Here is a 25,906-nt window from a genome sequence, read left to right on the forward strand (position 1 = left end):
GACTCCGAGAAAACCAGTACAAAGAGCGAAGAACATAGGCGCCGAACAAAGACCATCAGCCCTACAGTCTTAATTCACAATGATCTTGCGTGCATTATGTCGCAAAGTGATTTTCTATCGAATGTCTAAAACTAAAAAATAATTTATAAAGAACCTATCTTTGGAACTAGTGAAAAAGGGGTTCACTGTTTGTCACGCGAAAAGCGATGCTGATACGCTCATTGTTTCAAAGGCTATAGAAATTAGAGCGCAAAGTAATCCTACATTTGTCATCTCAGAGGACACCGATGTAATGGTTCTAATAATTTACCACTGCAAAGATAACGATACTTTTATGGTACGACCAGGTAAAGGCTCAAAGGCTGTCAAGATTACTAATGTACATAATCTGGAAGTTAAATTAGGGATCTTAGCTGATATTTTGCCATTTCTTCACTCATTTTCTGGGTGCGATACCACCTCAGCATTTTACAGAAAGGGTAAAAAATCGGTATCGAAACTCTTTAAAGACAATGACGATTTGGCACAAGACGCTCTTATTTTCAATTCCGTTAACCCTAACAAAAATAATCTAAACAAAGTTGGAGAATGCTAATTTTAAAACTGTATGGACCTTTAAAACTAAACCAGGAGAGGTATCTCATGTACAATAAATTTACTTCAAAGCAGGTTATCAGCAGCACATTTGAGATGGCGTCACTCGCATCAACATCTGAAGCCGCCAAATATCACATACACCGAGTGTATTTTCAGACTCAGGAATGGCAGGGGACGGTATTGTTACCCCATGACTTGGGGTGGAAAAGCAATGCAAATCTAGTAACTGCGGAATATCATGCACCTGCAAGAAACTTGGAATGTACTGTACAGCAATGTGTGGACAGTGTAACGGCATAACATGTTTAAATTCTTTTAAAGACGAAGAAATACATAATTGAAAGTAGATATTTTTACTACACAAAGTGTAAGAGAAAAATGGATATTAAATATTAAATACATGTAGGGTAAATTGAGGTAAGTGTGATCAGGGGGTAAGTGTGATCACCCCTTATTATTTCCCCAAATAATATTATAACATAATATTTGATGAATGGATATTGAAATATACTTAATTGTACACATTTTGTATATTTTCAATATTAATTTGAATTAAATTTCGTTTTTAAAAATTTTAGTTGAAAAAATGTTATACTCTTCTACTCGTGTTTTGAGATTTTATGCCCTAAAGAAAAGTTCTGTAATTTTTTTTCTAACTGACAAACCGATTTTACATTTTGGTATTTTGTAGTCTGCTTAACCTTTTACCTGCTAGGAAAATTTGGTGTTTTTGCTAATATTTTGAGGTTTTCAAAATTTAATCTGAAAAAGGTCTTTCAAAATTTGCGGTGCGGGGTAAGTGTGACCACACGAAGATATTATTTTACAGCTATGAAAAAAATTGAGCATTATTGGGACACCATATTTATCCGCTGTATACAATTTCATTGCGATTGATCAAGGATTTCACAAGATCACAATTAACCAACCTTCCTATCAACTTGCCCCGCATTTTGGGGGTAAGTGTGACCACACGAAGATATTATTTTAGATCTACGAAAAAATATAGCTTTATTGGGACACCATTTTTAACCTCTGTATGCAAATTTATCGCGATTGGTCAAGGATTTCAAGTGATCACAATTACCCCACCCCCCTATCACACTTGCCCCGCATTTTGGGGGTAAGTGTGATCAGTAACGGAGTTAAATTAAATAATAAATATTTATATCACTATTTAATTGATATTATATTTGATTGCGTGGTTGTGTAGGATAAAGAGGCCGTATTAATTGTACCAATTCTTAAGAGGGTGCTATTTTTAGTTTAAGAGTAATTTCAGGTAAACGCCAAAAAAAAATATTTTGATCACACTTACCTCCATTGACCCCTATATTTATAAATAAAAATAAAAATACTAATATTTGGTTAAATAAAGGACTGCTCTGGCTAAATAATCCAATAAGTCTTTTTCTAGATTTAGTGTAAATAATTTCTGTAAATCCTTAACAACGTATTATATATAGATTGAGCGGTTCCGACTTTGATCTAGTCTATGCAGGTATGTATCGATTCGGCTTACATAACCAAATGATACGCCAAGATATGTAAAATATAAAGTTATACAACATTATAATTGATTAAAAGTTTCTATCTATAAAAGTGAAATATGGGGAAATTCTAAAATAGACAAAATGGCGGCCATTTTTAGACCACTTTGGCACGTGTACAAAGTGGTAAATTTTAGTATGTCGTACAGGACCGCAATACAAGTACAATTCCGTTGAGTTTTGCTTGTCGCGAAATTTTTCCATTTAAAAAGTTAAATTGACTAGACTATTAGGTCAATTTCCTACCGTAAACATTGCTACTATAGCAAGTAAACCAAGGAGCGGAATCACTATTTTTAAGGCATTGTTGTTTTGTATCAGGCATAGCTCTTTTTGCAGCTCTCTGGCATAGCTCCCTAAAACCGATCGACGCGACATCGGCCCACGAGAAACGTGCCGGTTTGGATTCACCGGACTTAGCGCGCGATTCCGAGGGGGGATCGAAGTCTTCGCCGAGTAATGTCGCCTGTCGGCGACGCGCACTCACTTCGCTCGAGCGCGCGGCGCCCCCCCCCCCCAACCCCATACTAAAAAAGGATATGGGCCATCTATAACGCAACCTAGAGGACAGCACCAAGCCTTACGCACCAGGTATGTGGAATGTATTATATCCCTACGAATCTCGACAAAAAGAGCTGTGCCTGATACAAAACAACAATGCCTTATAAATAGTGATTCCGCTCCTTGGTTTACTTGCTATAGTAGCAACTTTTACGGTAAAAAATCGACCTAGGCCGGAGCTATGCCAACTATGCCACCTATGCATTTTAGGGAGTAGGGAATTTGTTCTCTACATATCACTGGATTATTTTTACACTAGCTGGGAACTTGAGTCTTTCTCATTCGTTTGAACAGAATCATCAGAACAGTCAATTTTCTTTTCTCCTTCGAGCTTCACAAAAAATATCTTTCTAGCTAAATGAATGTTCATTTTTTAGGCAGAGAATGGCGTTAAACACTCATACTTTAGTTTCCGATAAAACATCAAAATTATTATCTAGAAAGGTTGAAACGCAAAATAACGCCAAGTATATGGGTTTGAATTTTCGCCGCCATCTTAAGGTGTATCGCCAGCGCCAGCAGCACCTTAGTGAGTGATTTGCGAACTTTTCTAACTTTTAAAATAGCGCAATTTAGGCTTAGGTCTCGTATAACTGGAACGCGCGCTTTTCAATTTCCCGAAATTTCTTTATTTTATTAAAAATTAACCGCTTAATATTTTTTGATGCGGTTTTCGCCATAAGTTTTAAATTTAACGGGCTATAGGGCTATCTAATTGGTTAAACTTTGACCATTCCCCTTTAAAGATTTTATAAAGTGTAGTGAAATAGCTAACGGGCCACTTTCACTTTTTAAATGCCGTACTTCCTCACCCCTAGGCCTCCTTAAAGTCGGCTTATAGCCAACCGGATTAACTTTGTACTGAAACGAATTTTTCTACTATAGCTCAGGGGCTTTTATCATTTCAACTCAATGAGAAAAAAGCTTCATAGTTTTATGATCTACCAAAACCAATATCACCTAGGAAAGCGCGGATAGTTAAGCCAAAGACTGGATAATAATAAAGCTATATACTCTTCCGAGTCCTCCCAAGAAAGCTCTTAGCACAGCATTGCCCGTGAATTCGAGGCGAGAGGTACAATGAGAGATAGAGCTGGAAACATCATAATGCATAAGCGTCGAGGCAAAGACAGATACTGAACAGAAGGGCAGGATGCTAATAAAGGTGTACTCTACCGAGACCTCCTCCTTGAGTTTTCAATACAGGTATCTTTGACTGGCTGCGTTCAGTAACTCTAAAAAAATCTCAGAGCTGAGCTCAACAGTCAGCGTTTTTTTTAGACCGTTGCTAACGTGACGTAGGATCTTGTAGAGCACTTTTAACGCTGGTTGTAAATTTTGTAAAATATCGTCTGTTGCGGCGTCTGCAGATAGCCTTACTCCGTGGTGCGACGTCACGTGACCGTTGACCAACGGAAAAACCTGCTCTTACAGCCGATGACTTTGTTGCTCAACGTGACGTCAAAACCGGAAGGCAAAAAACCCGTTCAGTAAAAAACCGCTGACCGTTGAGTACAGCGCTGAGCTTTTTAGAGATTCTGAACGCCGACAAGCCTAGCTGCAGACGCCGCAGCAGACGGTATTTTACGAAATTTACAACAAGAATCAAAATCGATCAACAAGATCCTACGGTCTCAACGAAAAATAATTTTTCGGATACTTCGTTGAGAGTTACTGAACGCAGCCATAGAGTATAAAAAATATCATGGGATAAAATACGGGCGTTCCACTGTATTGCCCCCCGATGTTTAATATTTCTTTGTAAAATAACTAATGGGTTAAATCAAAATCAGTGATGACAATATCCGAGAATCGATATCGTAGATTCCGATACACAAATCAGATCGTTTCTATCAAAGCGCAAACGCTCCCTACAAAGAACCAGATATGGCATTCGTTATCTCTATTTGTCTTTTGTTTTGACGATTTTTAATAAAATAACCAACGGGTTGATACGAAAACGGACAGCACATATTTTGAGAACTCAAGCCAAAAATCATACCGACTCTATTAAAGCCCAAAACGCGAACGGTATTATTATTTATTTATTATTTTTATTTTATTGTGCTTGGAAGAAAACCTTTTTAGAATAGATTGATGAATAAAAATATTGCACAACAGAACAGAACAGAATTTATAATCCGAGAAAGCCTCGTTTCAGAAGGACGTTGACGTTCGTCGCTTATTATATAGATTTATCATCCGCTACGTCATCGTTTCTTATCTTGTAGAATTTATTATCAGCGGATATTTTAAAGGGCCACACTAGCGTTTGAAAAAATTCAGCCTGGAATAAACACGTGGTCGCAGATACGACCAATCTGGAAACAAGCGCGTGAAACTGGTTAAATTCAAAAGCCGGTGTGTCCCTTTAAGATAGGCAACACGCACTTCTCAGAAGCTTGTCCGTTGCCTAGGTTACTATAAAGGTCAAAAAATTAAATCACATCCAGAAATATTTCATAACGCAACAGTTTGCAATTTAGAGCGCAATGTTTTTTGTAAGTCTTGACTCTTGAAAGTTTAAAAGTAGCCGTTGCCGAGGTAACGGGGTCCAGATACGAGATATCCTAGTGGCCACAATTGTCGAACTAAAATGCTAGAAATGAATTGAAGAAATTTCCCTGCACGGGCCATTATAATAACGTAGGCAATGGCTCGTCGCGTAAACAGTTTCGCGGTCTCTTCCATCTGGTTTTCTTCTCTCGGGATGGTGGAGTGAGTAGTCGGTGACTGAAAGGTCGCCTTTTCCTGATTTCTGGCTGATTTAATCGCCGAATATCGAGCGCGGGTCATTTGATCATGGGTTTCTTTACATCTCGGACTCTCCAGGTTCTGTTCTATCAGAAGAAAATAGGGGAAGTACTGATCTGTAGCTTTGAGCTGTAGAAGTCGTCGTGTGACCCACGAAAACACCTTTTTACGCATAATTAACCAAAATGAAAAAGTAGTTCCACTTTTGTTTTGTTTCAACACGGCGATAAACGACGAGAGTAAAGACGCCTTAGCTCATTTAGCAGATAATGAAAAGGACAATATGTTACGATTGTTCAATTTGATAAAAATTTATTATTTAAACGATGTATTCATCTGCGATTTCCCGCCAAACCGTTCTGGCGCGAAAATTCGTGAAAAGTGACGCCTTTCCAATGCTGACTAGAAGCGTACTTCCCCCTATTTTCTTCTGGTTCTATGTATAGGGCTGTGCGAGTAGTGGTTTTATGCAATTGAGTCGTGTTTCGAATTGTAATAAATATTTCATCGGGTGTAGTTGAGTCTAGTAATATTTTGATCGAGTTGGGTTGTCGAGTATTCGATTATTACAAAATTTTCCTTGTTCGAGTAGTCAATTAGTCAGAAAACCCCTTTCGGGTACTCGAGCAGTTAGTTAAAATAGCTTACTAGTTACTACTTAAATGGACGTTAGGTAACTTAGGTAACAACTAACAAGTTAAAAATATAAAAATAATTAACAAAACGCTAAACTAAAGAACATTACTCGGGTAATCACGGCAGAGAGAATTCCGAGGTCTCTCAAAATCCAAAACGAAAACTAAAAAACTTATATACAAATCCAACCAGCCAATCACTCAAGGTCGTTGAAAGATGTTCATTTTTCCACCCGAGATTATTGACGAGTACCCGACGAGTGGTCGATTACCCGAATATTGTCGGCGATAAAAAAATTCGGCAAGTTTAACAGGTGGCTTATTCGAGTATTCGAGTATCCGATTAAGGCAAATTTCTGATACTGGATAATCGACGAGTATTTAAAATTTTCTTATTCGAGTTCGAGTATCTGACCTCAAAAATCGTCAGTTACTCGATGCTGATCGAGTTCCCACACCGCCCTATCTATGTAGCATTCTGGATGACATATACGCCCGTGACCCTTGACATTGTGAGTGGGAGTAGTATTTTCTGTAGTTGTAGAATGAAAAAATACGTACAGGCAGCGGGATTGAGGGCGGTGAACCCAGAAATGTGCCCATGAGATCGCCATGAGCTGAGAGTGGTTGTTATCCTGGCCATTTCTGGGGAATGTCGGAAAGTGTTTTAGGGTACTGCACTATGATCATACGACTTCTATTGGCACTATAATGCGAGCTAGGTTAATTTTAGCTTTGTGGAAAGCAGGGATTTGTTTTATAATTTATTTACAAAACTGCTTAAAGCGAGGGTATGATATCTATGATTTATATTTAATCCTTATTTGGCGTTCAAAAGTAATTTACGGTAATCGCTTAAGCTATTTTAGTTTATTTTAAAACGGAGGGATTTATAGTGTTTACATTTCTAAGATCAATTTAAGATCTACAATTAAAATTACGTAAAATATCATATATAAAAACAACAACCAGATGCACATAACCAGCCACCTTTTTCGAGCTATAACGTTACCTACATAGGGTGAGATCGGCTTATTGATTCCAAAATCTTACTGACCATAAATAATTTTTCTTTATTGCCCGCCACTAGCGGGAACATAGGGTTAGGAATTTATATACCTACGCCAGCATCCACAAGCCAGGACAGGTGACGAAAGCAGACAGTAGGGTTCTGCCACCTATGACTGTTTTAAACAGTACCCTCTGCGCATGTGAAAATGTCAGCCATTCCATTGTTCCTTCCCAAGATAACGTTCAGTTTTGAAGTGAAAATTTGTACCACGATAACAAATATAGGGTGGTTCCCTCAAGTACCGTTCAGACTCTGCAATTTTATTGGTGGCAACTGGCATATTAGTTGTTCATAAAATCATATCCAAATAAATAGTTTTAATCGATAATCCAAAACCAAATTAAGAAACCAATTTCGGAATCAAAAAACAGCGTTGCCAAATAAATGTCTATCTGCCAGGCAAAAAAAGATATCAGTGTTGCCAGATTTCATTTATTTTGATTTAAACACTCCGAAATTCAAGTACTTTTAATTTTCCCGCCATATCAAGAGGTAAAAATTATATTTTTGCGGTGTAGCTATCGATTAGGACTATCGCTCACCACCAAAAAATTGGTTTGAGAAACGTGTAGAAAAACAATTTGCACGTTTTCGTTCATTAAGTTATATAAATTTAACATGAAATGCGCTTCAAATCGTTTACAAATATTAAGAAACGTTTTGTTTGCATTTGTTGCTCAGATCATGTTACTCGTAGGCGTTTCATAAGAAAAGCTATTTAATTAATATACACCGAACTTGAGCATGACAATGATGTTTATCCGTTTTAATTAAATAGTCTTAGTCGATAATTAAAAATATCGGTCAAAAACGCCGCCGATCAGTTTAGTAAAATATTTTCGACAGGGTAATCGTCGGCCATTTTCGGTATGGAGATACAGGCCGGAAGGCAGGCAAGGCTGCCAGATTTCGATAGACCGAAAACGACCAACTCTCTCAAATGTTTTCGTTTTCAAAACGAAAATTTTTCGGCGTAGCTATCGACTAAGACTATAGCAAAAAATACTAAATTTAATTAAAAACCATTTTGGAGACAAGTCACAATTGATAGTTTAGGATTTTTAAAAAAAATCAAACGTGGCAAATTTTTCCACGTAAAATACATTTGACTCCTGACTACACTCTATGCGAGTGGGTTACTCTACGAGGTCACCAGAGGTCGAGTATTTCACCATACATCGAAATTCTGCGCTAAAACATTCCATCGCCCGAGGGCTGGTGACAAATCTAAGAATACCCACGACGAACGGGCTCCGAAGGGTCGCCAATCGGTTTGGGCTTGTTTTGCCTGCCTAGCAGCGTAGGAAGTGCAGAAAACAGAGATATAATGACGGTCGAAAGCAGTAAAGGAAGTTGTATCAACCGGGGGGGGGGGGGGGGGGAAGTCACTCAGTGAATTTGCACTTCAAATTTCGGTACCGCAGCGCCACTACGGCAGTTTTAAGTGGCAATCATTTTGATTTAGTTCAACATTCTTGAAAATTCCTTAAGGAATTTGTTACCTTTAGGAATTGGCAACGTTAGAGAACAAACGCCCTATTCTTCACTTTTTGAAAATAAACACCGAAACAACGAATCCACAAATTCTAACTAAAAAAATCACGAAACAGTAACCAATTACTGTCACTTTTTTGAATTGACAGATATTAGACAATTAAATATCCAAAATGCCAAATTTAGCACCTCCGCAACACCGTAACTGCCATTTTTCTCCGGTTTTATTATTTATTGTACTAAATACTGCCGTAGTGGCGCTGCGGTACCGAATTTGGAAGTGCAAATTCACTGAGTGCCCCCCCCCCCCCCCCGGTTGCTACAACTTCCGTTACTGCTTTCGACCGTCATCATATCTCTAGGTTACGTAGTTTTTATACTCTTTGATAAAATTACTTTTTTATCCAGATATTGTACATGGCCTTTAGGCCAACTTGTTTATTTCGCACCTCAGAAACAAGACGTTGCGTACGAAAAGTGTTCACAAGTTTCGCTGATAGTTTTCCACTCTTATGTGAGTGGATTACTCTATACAAAGTCCACTAGGAGAGGTAAAAATAAACGCTTAAATAAATCATCATCCTAGGAAATCGCCAAGAAGTAATATTTCCGAGAGCCAGGAACCTCAAGTTATTATTTATATAGTGCTTGTAGAAATCAACTTAACGACCGTCTTGTTTTTGGCCTAACATTTCTCGACTTCCTTTTTCGCAAATCAGATCGAGTCAAAGCTAGTTAAACATACAATGTGACGGGGAACAACTTTCTAATTGGAACCAACTTCGTAGCTCTTACGGTTCTCAAGTTAATTTTCAAATGACCTTGAAGACATGGTTCAAGGTCATTGACATTTTCATAATTGGTTGACCCCCTGAGCGCTCTATAGAGTAGTGTCAGTGCTACATCACGCAACGTCACCCATGCTTTTTCCTATAGAGAAAAAAACGCGCCCAAAATGGCGGCCATGGCCAAAGCTACGAGGTGATACTACTCTATAACAACCTAAAATTTCAAAATCGTAGCTAAAACACATTTTGAGATATTCGCCCTGGTCCATTTTCAGTTAACACCCTGTATAATTTCGTCTGCCAGACTTCGAAATAAGAAGTAGTAACGGGTTTTTATTTGGTTTAGTGGGAACTGATTTTAATTAGTGGAGGAAGCTGAATGTTTGGTTTTAGTAGCAAAAAATTGTAATTTCTAATTAAACAATATATATTTATTATTATTTGTGTAGTGATGTTATTGGAAAATTAAATATAACGCTTTTCCTTGTTTCATTGTAAAAACTATAGAAACAATTTGAGTGCCAACAACTAGCAGACGACAATATTTTCACAAGTTCAAACTATTTCCGCTAGATGTCTATATAGTATTAAGTTCAATGGTTTAACGTTGCTAAGCCCAAGGGCGTATTTAAGGGGGGGTTTTGGGGGTTCAACCCCCCCCCGAAATGCTGATGACCGGGGGGGGGGTGAATAATAAAAAGCAGTGAAACTTCCGTCAGCACCCCCCCTTGAAATTTTCCCTCAAAACCCCCCCTGAAATAAAATCCTGGATACGCCCTTGGCTAAGCCTACCTACCCAGTCGAGGGTTGGACATAAGTCACAGTGGCGTAGCTGAGAACTCAGAGGCCCCCCCGAAGCTCGGCCCCTCCCCCGCGCCGCGGGCCCTGCAGACCATCAGCTACGCCACTGACTAGTCATGGCATTTGACTACTAAAATTAATCGAAATCTGGGGGCTCACTTTTTAATTTGACTAGTGAAAAATGTATCTAAATATTCATAAATAATGGCGAATATTATAAATTCAGCATTTTACAATCCCATTTTAAAAAAAGATCACATCATGTAACTCAAGTGTTAACAAAATACTATTTTAATTCTGTCGGGTAAAGCGAAATGTTGGCGGTCCTTCTTGTTTTTATATCCCCATTTTTACCCCTACTACTCAGTGATTAGTTAAATAAATTAAGATAGGAGGCTCACTAGTCAGGCTCACTACTAAAAAATATCTTTATGTCCAACCCTGACCCAGTCTACTTTATAATTTCCATCTTCCTAGTTCTAACGAGCCACCAAAATGAGACGGGGTAGCGAAACATTATTTAGTCCTTGGCTACCTTGTTCCCCGTTTTTTTCCCTCTTCAGTTGATGGGTATCGAGAGCTGCGCCCTCTGCCGTCCGCTAATATTTTAAGCGCTCCCACCCGTTTCTCTTCCACCTTCAACTTGTTCCCAAACTATCGCCTTCGACGAAAGCGGCGCGTTTGGGCGTAGACCCTGGATGGAGAAACTATTTTAGTCTCTGGCAAAAGGCAGTCGTACGGCACCGGGGTGGGTAGCGACTGAACGGAGTGGGAAGCTTCCGAAAACCCCGTTTTTCCTTCCTTCGTCTTCCGCCAAAGTTTTACAACAAGATTCGGCCGAGACGACGACTCAGCGCGCTTTCCCGGCCATAAACAGCTGCTGTAAGTTCAAAATTACGTTCTATCGCGTATAATAACCGAGGCTTGATAAAAGTCTATCGATTCCGTTATTATCTCCACCGTGATTATCACGTGTTTAAAATTTGGAAGTTGTAGAGAAATCGCGAGCTTTCTGTAATGGAAAATCTACGGTTCCAAATGCGTATCTTCGCCTTTTTATAGAACTACTTATATGTCTATCATTTCTCCGTAGGATTTTGCGCTTGTATTTTTGAGATCGGGCTCGAATCTACGTACACTGAAACTCATCTTTACGACAAAACGAAAACACGACATTTCGAAATAACTTCCTACACTGTAAGTAGTTTTTTTATTTTATTTTGTTTGACGACGCGTTAGGACCTGGTGCATCGTATCTCGTTACCTTAGTTTCCAAAACCAGGTAACTCAAATTAAATGAATTTGGTTTTCTTCGCTGTTTTCTTAAGATAAATTAAATTTACATTTATGAAAAAAATTGTGTCCCTATGTAGTTAAAAAGTTATCAATTTTTTTACTATTGGGCTATATTTTATTTAGGACTAGAATATTTATAAACATTTCCTTTTTTGAGATACCTGATTTTGGAACTAAGGTAACGCGCAGTTGTTTCGTCTACTGACGGAACTGTCTTATTTTTTTTACTTTTTTATTGATAATTTTGGCTCACAAGCGTGGTTGCCAACGTTTTATAAGACCGGTGAAGTTCGCGATACGGTGGACTTTTGGTTACGAAAGCCACAAAGCGGAATACATTGATCTGTGGAGTGTAGAACCAAGAACTTATTTCGCTATATCATGGCCCATGCGTACGAATAGACCATAATGACTTTCAGTAGGAAATTTTAAAATGTATTTAAAGGCTCTATAACCTCTTCTACATTGATAAAACAATATACTTCAGCCGCTGAAGACAAGCTACTAGTTCATTTCTTTGTTGACAGAAAGACTATTAGGATACATTGATACATGGATAGCCGTAAACATACGTAAAAACGCGTTTTTTTCTCAAATATAAAAATAAATACCTTTAGAAACGTCATTCAGTGGCGTAGACGAGGGGGGGTTGCGAGCCCAGACCCCCTTGGGCCTACCTGTTAAATTTCCACCCCCTTCTCGACCCCCTCTTAACATTAACATACTTCGACCCCGCTTGACGAATTTCTGGCTACGCCACTGACGTCATAAGTGTTTAAAATAGGTAATCTTACTTTCCGATTCCATAAAGTATATTTATTTTATAGAAGTGTTTTAATTTTCGATAGGCCTTGGCCCCGTGCAAAAATTAACTGGAAATTTAAATTTTTTTCCTTTTTTTGTGACGAATTTGTAAACTATGTAAACAAGTCGATATTTTTTTAAGGTATCAACGAGTTTTTGAGCCTCTTCAAGGTGATAATGTATAAACATTAGTGTAGTCAAATTCAAAGTATAATTTGGTACATAGAATACTTAAGGTTATTTACACCATTTGTAACATAGTAAGTCATAGGTATACCTATTTTCTTTAATGAAACGTTCATGGGATATGACGTCATTTACGTCACTTCTTACTAACAATTTTCAGTGACTGATAACGCGTCATCATCTTTACAGAAGGGCAACGTAAGTTAGCGAAGCGGATTTTGAGCACGCGCTTATATTCTTTAGCTACAGTCTCTCGATCACGTGATTTCGTTTCCATGGTAACGTTTTCAATAGGGCAATGAGTTCAAGAATTTTCCAGTTTTTTTCTGTGGAAATGTTACACAGAGGCCAACTTATGAGTAATTATGTTGAGACCTATAGTTTTTTGAACAATGGCAGATTTCGGAATAACCTCTAAGAATTCGTGACCAAAGTGTAATTTCGACCAAGTTGATAAGGTTTTCGTGTATCTAATTAGCTCTGGGTCGAAATTATTGTTGAAATTATTTTAGTATTTTTCTTTTAATATTTTGTGCCACAGAACGTTCTAAAATATTCAACTGCTAATTCTTAAAAGAAGTTGAGTCTTAATAAGACTAAAAGGGGAATTGTCACCAAAACCAAAATTTACAAGGTTTTTTAACAGAATGATAGAAAATATATTAATGAATATGTCCCTGAAATTTTATAGTTATTGGAAAAGTATTTAAAAAGTTACGCAACTTTTTCCGCAACCTATATCAAACGGCTCCAAAAAATTTAGAAATCGCGGTTGAACCTACGTGCAGCGCCAAAAAACTTAAGCGGCAAAACTAAAAACGCGATTAACTACAATCTACGAGTATAACTCGTTTGAAAACCAAGGAGAATGTCGTAGCAGACGACAGTTCCGACCCGAAATACGATAAAACCGGGGAAAATAATATTTCGTTCATGAGATGGCGCTGCAGGTAGGTTCAACCAAGTGGTTCTGAGATTCTCGAGTCGGGGGGATAAAACTCGAAATTTGGTTGCTAATAATAAATCAAATACGGGAAATATTAACATGAAAATTTTTTGTAGAACCATTTTCGGACGTCCTCTATCCATTTAAATGGTTTTTAACCATTTTTAGGGTGGTGACAATTCCCCTTTAAGTTTAAAACGAATTATAATCCCTTTCCTGTAATTGGTCGGTGTTAATTTTGGATAAGTGTATTTGCGCCTCTTTTACGTTATAACTGATTAATGGAAAAAATATTTTATATGCATTTTTCGAGTGAAAATAGGACCAGAAATGCAGGACCCAACCATATTGGTGTTGTCGTATGCTAAATTTGCATTTTTAACCCTATCAATTGGACTTTTGCTTACCTGTAGCTACGTAGCGGCCAACTCTAGCAGCTTTAACTATATTGGATCTAGTACCAGCGGCGGCGATCGGAAAGCATTTCTGTGGGGGCACGGGCCATTATTTTTTAATCCACAATTTCATATACTTAAAACTTAAGCAAGAAAATGTTACAGCTCTGGATTTTTATTACTATATATATTTTTTTGAAGATATGTTCTTTCTAATATCTCATCCTTCAATGAATACATTGATAACCAAAGTGAAGTCGATCTCTTTAGAAAAATATCTGCGTACGTGGCTAGATAATATTGTATACAGGGAAATATGCAAAAAGGGGCGAAATCCACCCGAGGTACCTTCCTATTTAATAATGTTTGAGGTAGATGGCGACACTATAAAGTTTATGAAAAATAAACTTTTTTAAAAAGTTATTAATTAATTACTAAATTATAGTACTTTAAATTCTTATAAAAATATATAATTTTTGTAATTTAAATTAACAATTAATTTTAACAGTAGTTAACACTCCGCCATAGATGACACTATAATACCATTTTAAACTATCCAATCAGGGAAGATAATTTGGTATTTTAAATCTCGACAAAACCGTTCTCCACTAAAAACTGAACACTTTCAACCAATCGTTGAAAATCAAAATTATGACGTCATGTTGCTATCAGAGCGCCATCTACTAACAAATAACGCCGCCACCACGTTACCTCGGATGAATTTTACGTCCTTAAAGTCAACTTTGCCCGTTAAAAATTGTAAATCGATCTATTAAGCCTTACTTGGCCACATACTTTACGAAGATATTTTAGGTAAAATAGGGTACACGACGGGTCGATTTTCTGTTTGGACGAATCTATCGAAATCGATTTTACGGTTATATCATCTGAATGCTTCTCCCATCTGCAATCTCAAATTAACTTCTGTGAAGACCTGAATTCGGACCAAATAAAGGCAGTGAGATAATAAATTTTTCCCTGATTTTATTTCCTCTATTTTATTTCTGTGGGGGCTCTGCCCAGGGCCGTGCAGAGGTATCCTGGGGCCCGGGGCAAACTTACTCGCGGGCCCCTTCGATTTGCACCCCCCCCCTTGAGCCCTGAAAACTTTTCCCAAGTTATCTAGATTTGCACCCCCCCCCCGCTTGAGCTTCTTCGATGGGCCCTACAGCTACGGGCCCTGGGGATTTTGCCCCCCCTGCCCCCCATCTGCACGGCCCTGGCTCTGCCCTCGTTGGTTTTTCCACGGGATCGCTGTCACTGTACTAATACGAGATTCTCGCGTTGGCCTCTAAGTGACCGTGTTAGCTGAAACGGATACTTACACGGGCACTCTTGTAAAATTAAAATCAACTAACAATAGCCCAGGACCGATAAATTAATAAAAGCGGGTTAATCGAACAATATAGATAACAAGCTGAAATTAAGTATATATGTAGTTTTGGACGTAAAAAAATACTTAAAGTCCACACCCCTCACGCCATTTTGTATCCTGAAAGTTTGGGTGGAAAAGCAACTGTCGGCTCTATCATTGCCACCTGTATTATGATAAGGCCTTTGTTATTAGAGATGGCAATGAATCTATCAGATTCTTGGGAAAAAAACGACTTTACTGGTGAGCGTGGTGCCATCTATTTGTGGCAAAGGAAGCTAAAATTCAAAATAGCCAAACAATAACGTCGCCAGAAAACCATTGTAGAGTATTATAATTAGAAAACTTAAACTCTGCTAAGTGGATTTTTTAATCTAAAATGTATATCCCACATAAAATATATTGTTAAAAATTACTTTAATTTAAGTTATTGTGAAATTTACAAACGAGCCAATCAACGCGAAGGGTACTTTTACGTCCCGAATTTTGGGTCAAAATGTAGCTTAAGCATCTTGTTTTGATTATGACGCTAGCGACATCTGTTGCAATAAGAGCTACTTCACGTCGAGCCGACACTTGCTTTAAACCTATTGCAACGCTACTTCCACCAGCCCCAAAAGTTCTTGTAAAACTGATAAGTTGTGGCTGCAAAGCTTCCTGCAAAAGAAACTGCGAGGGCAAGCTATGTGTGCAGGCGGCCGAGGTAACAGCTGCGATAATTCTGAGCGCTTATCCATCAATTTTGAATCGTAAATATTCTACTAAAACTACTAGTCATTACTCATTAGTATATGTATTATAACATTGAGTCATGGACAAATTTTATCTGTATATTCTTTGTACAATCCGTGATAACCCTAACTGTATTTCACATAATCACGCCGACGAAAATTACTAGTATAGTCCGTTTCTTTTTCCAAAGTAGTTACAAATATTTGAAGATTTATATTTCAAATGGTTTATTTTGATGTGCCATTTCAAAGTCTTACTAACCGGAAAATTGTAAAAAATGTCGGCCTTAATTCAACTCGGAAACTTTTATCACGTAGAAATAGCTTTAACACTTATTGTCCGTTGGAATTAAATTTTTACTGCCTTCCGTTGAGAAAATAAAAATTTCCTTAAAAAAAACTCAATGGCGGCCATTTTCCCAAATGGCCGCGACGCAAATGTCTAAAGGGTGGGGACTTTTAGTATATTTTTTTCGTCAAGAACTACCTATATGCAAAATTTCAGCTTGTAATCTAAGTTGTTAGATTTTGTTTACACTCGGGAGTTAAGTAGACCTTGCCGTAACTTAAAAAAAACCCTAAAGGGAAAAGTTGTTACGGGCATTAGTTTTGCCATGGCATGATGGCAATCGAAAACCTTAACAACTATAATAGAACTTTTTCCTATGTAAATTAACATGGGAAAGTCGAAGATTCTAAGGGTCAAATTTTCAAAGATTATTATTTTCATAAAAAAATCAAAAGATGCTTAAATTTGGGTATATATAATTAAATTTGGTAAAATGGGTAAAATTTCCCCGCGAATTTTCACTTGCATTTACCCATTTAACATAAACTTACCAAATTAAACCACATTTCGTTTTTTCTTTAAATCTTTGAATATTTTAAATATTTTAAAGGGGCGTTGGAGTAGCAACGGTTCCCTTTAGGGTTTTTTAAGTGACATAAGTCTACTTAACTCCCGAGTTTAAACAAATCGGTGAGTTACACCTCAGGTAAGTTAAAAATTTCAACCGATAGGTTACTTGAATTACGTCTGTTTTTACTCTTATCCCTACATAGTTTGCATCCCTACGTCATCAATGACGCAGTTCCAAGTATAGATATAAGAACCAAGAATAAATATTTAATTTGAGCAAGAATGAACGGTTCTTTGCCGCCATTTTGAAGGTGTAGATTTCTTAGTAAAACGGGAAGGTTAACAGTTTCAATCGTCTGTTTGCGGATTTTAATTATTTTCAAATGATTAAGGAATTATATTCACGTTAAAAATGGTTATCTGCCTGGTTAAAAATTGTTCGAGTAGTTCAATTACCAAGGGAGAGCGAAAATTGTTTATTTTATTCGATAGTGAAGGTAATTGTAAAAAGGATGACCGCAAAGGCCTAACTTTGATAAGCTTTGTTAACTTTTTTCGTAGATATTTCTGTCGTAATTTGATATTTTATTTAAATAACCCGGCCTTAGAATCTTATCTGGCTTTGTTTAGGGCCCATTTAAAATTTTAAAGCATAAAACTAATACGTTTTGTAGCTTTGACGAGATTACCAACAAAATGGCTACCTGTTTAGTAGCTACGCGCGAAATGGTTTGAATTTTTGATCGCCCTCCCAGTTTCCAAGGAGACCATAGGCCCCTCCCTTCGGTGCAAACTATGAATGAAAGGTCGACAGAATCAGTTGAAAAGTTCCGGTCGAATTTCAGACCGGGTTGGCAATTTTTTGATTTCTAAAAAAAATCAAAAATTCGATTCTTTTAATTTAAATCAGATTATTATTGATTTTAATTAAATTTAAAAGTTTTATGTAATTTAGTATCATAATTTTACCTAAAACAAAAGCTTTAATTTTTAAAGACTTAATCTATATATATATATATATATATATATATATATATATATATATATATATATAGATTATGTATAATGAATTTATTAAATTTAAGTTAATAATCATATAAAGGTTTTTTTTAAACCTATTTAGGTTTTTCACAAAACAATTCAGCGGAATCTCCACCCACAGGTAGAATCCATTGCAACATTAGGGGGAGAAGTACAAGAAAGATTATATTTAAACCTAAATTATAGCAATTGGCCAGGTTTTTCTTTTTGAAAAATACTATATAAAAATTTACTTAAATCAATAATTTTTTTAAAAAAAATCATGGATTTGTATCAGCCAACGCTATTACTTTTGGTCTGGGACGTACAAGTTAAACGTTCTGCTCTTAACTAAACCAGTGCCGGATTAAAGACTAAGCCTATGGGGCCCCTCCAACAGAAGGCCCCAACACCAATGAAATCAATGGATTTTTCTTCGGGGCACGCAAGTTTTGCGTTTTTATGCTTTCTTTACATAGACCCTCACCAAAATTTGCCTTGGGCCCCACATTCGGTAAATCCGATACTGAACTAAACCGTGAACTATGAAAATCAGTAATTTATTTCTATTAGGTTACTTATGGTATTAACTTATTCCAATTTGAAAACCATTTTACCCCGACATTACGTTACATCAGAAGTAAATGAACCGAAGTTATCGAAATAGCGCTCAGAATCGGAGGGCATTTTCCTTAAGAAAACTATGAGAAAATCGAGTCAAATAAACGCTAATTTCCATTCCCATCTTTTGACGCGATAAATTGCGCTTGGGAATTATGGGTATAGCTATTTCTATGTATAAAAAATGGTTTCATAAAAACCTTTTTTCGGCCTAGGAGCGAGCAAAATTTCAAATTCTAGGTCAAAATGTAACTTCTCTAACATGGGGAGTATAATAGTCTGATAACTTCGGTTCATTTACTTCTGGTTCCATAAATCGGGGCTACTCGCGAGAACACGATGAGAGTAAAAGTACTAGCTATCCTAACTCGAAATCCGAGATCAAGAAAAAATTATCTAAATGCATGTTCAAACTAATAGAAACTATCAGATATCGGCATTTCGCACATGGTCTGTTGGAACTTCAAAAGTAAATTTTAGAAAATTATTACTCGGACTACGCTGTAGATGGCGCTAGGCAAAACTAGGGACTATCCCGCTTCTATTTCTATTCCATTCTAGCGCCATCTACAATGTAGTCGGAGTAAAAATCTCTTATTTTCGCCTTCGGTCCACGACAGGTGCGATAATTATTCTGTTTCGTTCTTGAGACTTGTTTATACCGTTTAAGGGGTTTTTCCCCGAGTTCTTCGGTTTCCCCTTCCATAAAAACTTGTCGAGGTTAACGGTAATAGTTAGTGTAGGGAGCTGTTGGCTCGATCTCGTGGCATGCAGGGCTTGCCACCACCCTCCTACGCATTATAACCCGGCCACCTGAATTAATGGCTTCAAAAGTCGCTTGATGACTTAGGCCTAAGGTGGTGCCTTGGGTATTAGCCTAGCTGATTATTATTATTATTATTATTATTATTATTACTTCCCCGTCGAAGAGGTGTAAAGAAAACTTGTAGATTGTACAGAGTAAACCTACGTCTACACTCCATCACGTTTCCTCTACACGTTTTAGAGAATTGATGTAGAAAACCTATAGCAACCCGACCCGTACGATTAAAAAAAAAAGAAAATTTAATTTCAATCTGTTTTTATTTTAATTGTTTTTTATTGATATTTTAAGGTTTTGTGCTTGTTTTTCTTGACAAATTTATTAATAATTTGAGTGCGGCCGGTAATGTACACTAAATTCAAATTAACCTTCATTAAATTTAATTGATAATTAAATTTGAGTTCACTTTAAATTGAAACTACTAGAGGAAAATACGCTCGTATATTTTCTTAAATACATTGGAGTATATTAGGCGATTTTAATTAATTGTTTTAAAAAAAATAACTAATTCTAAATTAGGGGCTCGAACGTTCCGAAATTGGGGCTCGAACGTTCCGAAATGGGGTTCGAACGAAAAAGCGCCCATTCGATTTAGGAGTATATTTTGGCGGCGGAAACAAAATAATCCAGCCAAAAAAACAGCAGTGTTGTCAGATTCAGATTATAATGTTTGAAATACACCCAAAAAGGCCAAATTTCGTTAACGCGCCAAAAATGTGGAGTAATGAAATATTTTGCAACGCAGTATCAACCTGTAAAGCAAATACGCATTTAGTTGGTTTTGGAACTAAGGTTGTGGATTTCTAATTAGTTCAAGTTTCTTACTTTTTTTGTCCCACTCGTATAATGAGCTCGCGCCAGATGTTAACGCTTTTTTAATAGGCTCTTCGATAAAAGACTCTTTTCCACGTCCCCATCTACGCGAATGAAGTATTTTCGGTTGGCCGGTTACCAGATTCGCTTGGATAGTCAAAGAAGCCAACTACAATCCATATTGAAGTCAACTAGGTTCGAAATTAACTTACTTAACGCAATTTTTTCAGAATTTTTTTTTTCAAAATGGAAAAAACGGCGCCATAACAAGCATCGAGTCCATCGGCGCAAAAAATCCCAGTTAGGCCTAACCAAAAATTATATAGAACTCTGTACCCTCTTTTCGAATTCGGAGTACTTTCTGATGGACGGTTTTGAAGCTAAGCGTTTAACCACTTCCGGCACTTGACCTCCGAAAAATCGGACTCCATTGGTCGCGGTATTGTCCTATGACAGGCAACCTTGGCGACGCGCTGTCATTAAAGTTGGCCGGGTCTTATTTATATTTGTTTACCATGGTAATCATGCAGGGCCGGAGTATTAGGGCTACTCTTTTTACTTCTTCTGTAAAGGAGGTGAAAAGAAGTTAATCGGATTTTGTCGTCTGCTAGCCAGAATTTACCATCAACTAAAGGCCTTTTCACACGAGCCAACTTTTTGATCCAACTAGATGAGTCGACTTGTGTTGAGTAAACTAGTTGGTTCGTGTGAATAAAAGTTCGATTAGTTGATCCACCAAAAAAGTACGCGAGAAAAAAATGGATCACTGATCCATTTTTGCTGACTCAGCATTTTGATTTGAAAAGTTGGCTCGTGTGAAAAGGCCTTAAAAAGGCCACTAGCAACCCATTTTTTACTTAAGAATCTGAGTAAAATGACGTCATAGCCTCACTCTTCTTACCCTACTCTGAAATCCCGGAACAAGCGAAAAGAAACCACCTCTATTCGCCACCACAGAAGTGGAGTAAAATGACGTCATAACGTTACTCTTCTTACTCTACTCTGAAATCCCGGAACGAGCGGAAAGAAACCATCCTATTGTCAAAGCCAGAAACTCGATGCGATGAATTCTGCGCGTTTTAAAAATCCGCTTCACTGATTTTAGTTTCCCATCTGTAAAGTTGATGACGCGTTTTTCGCCACCCAGTTGGAAGGGAAGTAATTTACGTCATACCCCGTGAACAAGGTTTCATTAAAAGAAATGCTTTTACGTATGGTTTTATTGAAACGTCTTTTCGGTGAATTTTTATTCCTCTTAAGACCGTTTCACACTAGCCAACTTTTCAAATTAAAATGCCGAGTCAGCAAAAATGGATCAATGATCCATTTTTTTCTCGCGTACTTTGTTTGTGGATCAACTCATCGAACTTTTATTCACACGAACCAACTAGTTGACTAAACTCAAGTTGACTCATCTAGTTGCATCAAAAAGTTGACTCCTGTGAAAAGGCCTTTAGGCTCTGATCTCAACTTCTCGCCTTTGGGCAATTCCTCTTAAATTGAACTTACCAACGCGATCTATTTATAGGGTCCTTTTCCCTCCCGATTTGCGGAACGAATGCATTTTAAGAGACCCCGAACTTGAATTTGTTTTTCAGTTCCAGTGACTCTGTTATTAATGCTGACTTGGGAAATCGGAGAAACTCTCGCTATCCGTCGTTCTTGGCATTGCGAATAAACATCCGGGCTTCATTTATTAAAATATTTCCCCGTTGTTAGCCCATCTGCGGAAGACCATATCCAGGTGGGGTGGCCTCGCGGCACGAGGAGCCGGATTCGATCACAGCTTGGGGTGAAATCTTGGATTTACTCCTTCCGCGTTGAGTTTGGAGGTTTACCCTTTCCATTAGAACTTGAAGTTAACAGTAATAGTGAGTGTAGCGAGCTGTTGAATTGCATGAATGGCTTGCCACCACCTTCCTACGCATTGTAACACGCTCTAAAAGTCGCCTAAGGTGGTGCCTTGGGTATTAGCCTAGCTGATTAATGTTATTGTTGTTATTATTATTATTACTACAATATTACGTTAGTCAGGATTCTCAGGCCATGTTTATTTCGTTCGAATTATACAACTATTGTGGACCAACCTGTTCGATCATTTTTATTATCCCAACTAATTGCAAAGAGTGCAAACTGACAGCTGGCCAACTTGTATAGCAGCAACAGAAATTTTGGAGTTACCATGCAGTTACAATATTAGTTGAAGGACTACCTGATTTAAAGACAAAGTGAACATCATACCATGCACTTACAATATTAGTTGGAAGGACTACCTGATTTAAAGACAAAGTGAACATCTTCAACATCAAAATAGCGATAACACACAACCACGTGGCTAAACGGACTATAATGTAAAGCTTCGATTACACTACATTAAAGGTCCACTAAAGTATAATTTATTCGTAAAATTAAAGAGACCGCTAGTTGGGCTAATCCATTAACGTATAAAGATTGTAACTTCCCCTCCCCAAATAACTGACAAGGGTCGTATACTTTTAAACTAGATAAAAGGCGCTTCAATAAAGCATCTTCAAGGAAATTGCCAAGAAGTAATATTTCCGAGAGCCAGGACCTGCAAGTTTGTTTATATAGTGCTTGTTGAAATGATGGTAACTTTCACCTTGAAATAGAACTTCGTGTTTTTCTAAGCCTTAACACATCAAAAACAAATCTACCTGGTTAAAAGGAAACATTTTGTATACCGTACAAGTGAAAAGTTTCCGTTACTTCAACAAGCACTTTATAAACAGCAATTAGCAGGTCGTGCCTCTCGGAAATATTACTTCTTGGCGATTTCCTTGAAGATGTTTTATTGAAGCGCCTCAGGAATCCATAGCTCTACTTGAAATTCTTATCGCGGCAGATTTTCGTCTCGATAATGCTGACGGTTTTTTGACGTCACTATGTTAACTTAACAAACAACCACGTGAGAGGGGAAGGGATCTTCTCTCACGTGGGCGGGGCCAAAGCCGTCAGAGTGATCTTACCATACGCGATACGCCAGGATAAGCATTGCAAGTAGAGTTATGGATTCCTGAGCGTCTATCGTGTCAAGAAATTCTATTGGATATGACTGGGCCTCATTATAAAAACGGTCTTGTTAAATCGTATCTTTCGATGGTACTTATGACCAAGAACGTATTAATTTATATGTTGAGACGATCCGAGGGCATCATGGTATAATCATGGACGAATTACTGAAGGACACTTCTCGGGCCGCTTTTCATTTCCCGCTTACGTTCCGTAGCAACTAGAGATGGGGTTAATTTGCGATTCTCTTGCAAGGGTGCGCTGGCTTCGACTTCAGGGGCAAATAAAACGTCACGTGACCACCGAATCTCCACGTGTATTTAAAACAAACCAGTGTGCAATTTTTTAAAGGTCAATTGGCGATTTAACAAGCGGCAAGTAATTAAAAAACACTTTATACCTCTATTAAAAACGTAAAATAAAATGTTTGAATATTTAGCTCGAGAGCAGGCAGTATTTTATTTATAATAGTTCCGAAATTCGCCAATAGAGGGCAACATTGTTTCGAGAGTGATCACTTCACTTGCCCCTGTAAAGACCGTTTTTATCCCCCGAACACGCGTCTTCCCCCCAGTTATATAATTCGGTCTCGATACAGAAGTCAAACTTTGGAGATAGTGTGGTAAAAGGCAGCCCGAAAAGTGTCCTTCAGAAATTCGTCCATAGTCTAATCCCGACGCACTAGAGGGGCGAGTCACAGGGGGAGCGATTCAGCTTTAGGGAACTAACGAGATACCAGTCTGATTTGCTTGTTTTGGGGGAAGGAACTTGCTCTTGGAAAGTTGACTGGGATTGGGAGCAACGCCAAAAATCATCTCAATGTTGTCACTCTCTCTAAATAAATACGTTCTTGTTGTGACACAACGTGAGAGTGAAATTAGATATCGTAGAAGATGCTCAGAGAAAATGCGTCGCACCGGAAAAATATAATGTTTTTGGCGATAAGTAAGCGTCTCTCTATACTACCATATGTAACATAATTACTCACAAGTGTGCCAGAAAGATTTTTTTCCAATGAGACCTTGTTGCAAGGATATGACGTAATTGACGTCACTTCCTAGTCAATGACGGTTTAATCGTCAACAAAACTAGTTCTGGCGGGGAGGGAAGAAAGTTAGAATCAGTTTTACGCGACGTTAGTCCGTATTTTCTTTGGTGGCTGTGAAACAAGGTCTCCTATAAATTTTTATTACTGAGATGTTAAACAGAGGCACACTTAGGAGTAATTATGTTACATATGATGCTACTAATGAGCTCCCGCTGATTTTTCAAAATGCATTTTTACAAGTATTACTTAAATATGCAGGGTCGTGCTTAGGAGCCCCCCCCCCCCCCCCAAGCAAAACCCTGAGCTGGCTGGTAAAATTAAGGGAAATGAAATTTAAAACATTGTTAAACCGTCGTTCTGTTGTTTGAAGCAGCACCACTACTAATTGTCCTCGATGTATATTTGGTGTACGCCTCCCGACTAGAGGTCCTCTGTTCTAATTTTCTTTCACTTCAACTCGGCAATCTCAGGGTGAGCACCGTATATTTCGCTTAGTGTTTGTTCACTGCGCGGTGAACGAGATCGGCTGATTTTATTTATCGTGAATAATCATTTTATCCGTACACCTGTCGCCGCGAGTACAAGACTACCGTCCCGGAACTCTTATTTTGGCTTATATTCGGCCCTTCGGTTTCGAAATATTTTCTATATGCGTCGTCTGCTTTAATGTTTTGCTTATCTGGTGAAATCAGATTTCTTTTAATACTACCTTAGTAAAAATATTATTAATTTATTAATACAATAACTTAGGCAAATATTGAGATTTATATATAACATATTTGAGACTTCTATGTATAGTGTATGCATCAATAGTTTCCTTTGGCCATCATCTATTTCCTTAACGTGTCCTACTCTACCTGAATATGAATCAAGAGATGAGATTCACTAGCCATTCTATTTTTCTGTAAAACGAAACGTATCTTTATAGGACCGCTTAAAATAGTTATGTAAGTATTTCTAGGCAGTTTAATTTGTACATTTTATATCGTTATTGGAATAAATATTGAGGGTTTTTTAAATGTTCAGCCTGAAACCGCCTTGAGCGTAAGCTACATATTAGGTTACTTCTCTCGTAAGATATACTTAAGATCTGGTTATTGCTCCCAGAGTTCCTATAATTCCTATAAATTCCTATAATTTCAATATGCTCCTATAATTTCCTATTTTTTGGCTAAAAATGTTCCTATAAATTCCTATATTTTCTATGAAATTTATTATAATAGGCCTTTCAATAAAATAAGCTACGCTTGCTGAACTTGTTTTTATGTAGCTCATTCGTCACGAAATACGTAGAAGTTCAGTTCGTTTAAGCCTAAAAACAGGGTGCCTCGTCGAATTTACTCGTATGCCCAGGGTTTTTCTTAGTAAAACGTCATCGATACGTCACCCGTGACGCAGCAGCAACATCGAAACAAGAAGGCCAATGTTACTTTATAGAAAGGCCTATTCCTAATATATTTAAAACAAAATCGCTGGGAGCCCTGGGTTAACCGTTAACTATAAATCGTTTCGGATGTACTTCAGAATCTGTCCCCGCGATATTATTGTAAGTTTATTTTCTAGCACGAACTTCCGGTAAATCGGCGTCGGGAATTTCGAATTTCGCTTATTTTCTGTTCAATTCCGGTTGTAATGCTTAAAATGCTTAAAACTAGGCATATATGAAGGCCTACTGTTAACGAAAAGGGAGAAAAGGAATCTTTCCAGTTG

The 25,906-nt window shown here is 37.6% G+C and overlaps 1 protein-coding gene across 3 annotated transcripts in view; it reads left to right on the forward strand.

Moving 5' to 3' along the window:
* The first annotated feature begins 10,910 nt into the window (after window positions 1-10,910).
* The window catches only part of LOC149966758 (MIF4G domain-containing protein A), a 53,944-nt gene continuing 38,948 nt past the window's right edge, over window positions 10,911-25,906 (forward strand). The window contains exons 1-2 of one of the 3 annotated variants that reach the window (XM_090154216.1): window positions 10,911-11,134; window positions 11,346-11,449. The gene's annotated coding sequence lies outside the window, so the exon portion shown is untranslated. The remainder of the gene's footprint in view (window positions 11,135-11,345; window positions 11,450-25,906) is intronic. The other 2 variants (XM_090154199.1, XM_090154208.1) reach the window with 2 other exon arrangements.

Source organism: Leiobunum rupestre, chromosome 1, assembly GCF_980474605.1.
Source record: "Leiobunum rupestre chromosome 1, qqLeiRupe1.1.hap1, whole genome shotgun sequence".
NCBI lineage: Eukaryota > Metazoa > Arthropoda > Arachnida > Opiliones > Sclerosomatidae > Leiobunum > Leiobunum rupestre.